Source organism: Etheostoma spectabile, chromosome 10, assembly GCF_008692095.1.
Source record: "Etheostoma spectabile isolate EspeVRDwgs_2016 chromosome 10, UIUC_Espe_1.0, whole genome shotgun sequence".
In the NCBI taxonomy this organism is placed as follows: domain Eukaryota; kingdom Metazoa; phylum Chordata; class Actinopteri; order Perciformes; family Percidae; genus Etheostoma; species Etheostoma spectabile.
In genome coordinates, this window is record NC_045742.1 from 2,555,431 (window position 1) to 2,556,481 (window position 1,051).

The window sequence follows — 1,051 nt, forward strand, 5'->3', positions numbered from 1 at the left end:
CATTTCCCACGGAGTTTTCTTGCAGTTTACCATCTCTCACTTACCTCCGCTCTTTGCCCGTTACAACCGAGTCTCATTCTCCTGCTCTCCAAGCATTCCCCCTCTCATTCCCCATGCTCTTGCGTTACCACCTCTCATTCCCCCTGCTCTTGCGTTACCACCTCTCTTTCCTCCTGCTCCGGCGTTTCCCCCTCTCATTCCCCATGCTCTTGCGTTTCCACCTCTCATTCCCCTTGCTCTTGCGTTACCATCTCTCATTCCCCCTGCTCTGGCATTTCCCCCTCTCATTCCCCCTGCTCTTGCGTTTCCCCCTCTCATTCCCTCCTGCTCTGGCCTTTCCCTCTTCTTCTTGCTCTGCGTTACACCACCTCTGTCATTCCCCTGCTCTTGCGTTACCACCTCTCATTCCCCCTGCTCTTGCGTTACCACCTCTCATTCCCCCTGCTCTGGTGTGTCCCCCTCTCATTCCCCCTGCTCTTGCGTTACCACCTCTCATTCCCCCTGCTCTGGCATTTTCCCCTCTCATTCCCCCTGTTCTGGCGTGTCCTCCTCTCATTCCCCCTGCTCTGGTGTGTCTGGTGAGATATATAGACTAGTTCTTCTACTGGAGATAAAAAACACTTGTGGGCACGGACTTTGAATATACATACATCGAAATGTAGGAGTGTAAACGAAGCCTTAACGAGCCGTGACACCGGTTTTATCTGCAGCCCTAAAATCTGACCCGGGATCAGTTTACAGATCGCTGTGGTAGCTCCACTTCCCTTCTGCACAGGATGCAGAGCGGCTGGAAAAGGATCCATCTACACACACTTGGAGTGGATCGCTTTACACAAACACACACACAACACACACAAACACACAACCCAACACACACACACACACACACACACACCCCACACACACACACACACCACACACACAACACACACACACACCACACACACAGTCCAGAGTCTAGATCAAGGCTGTAAATTGTTTTTCATACATTTCTTAACAATTTTCTGATGATCTCTAGTCACCGAAGCTTCGTCAGGACTAGGGCGCTAAC

General features: G+C 51.3%; 1 long non-coding RNA gene across 1 annotated transcript; it reads right to left on the minus strand.

Moving 5' to 3' along the window:
- Nucleotides 1-191: 191 nt before the first annotated feature.
- Nucleotides 192-490, minus strand: LOC116696911 (uncharacterized). The gene is made up of 2 exons (XR_004333860.1): nucleotides 430-490; nucleotides 192-311 (listed from the first exon to the last, which is right to left on the minus strand). It is a non-coding gene; the product is annotated as an uncharacterized LOC116696911 (long non-coding RNA).
- Between the last annotated feature and the right edge of the window lie 561 nt (nucleotides 491-1,051).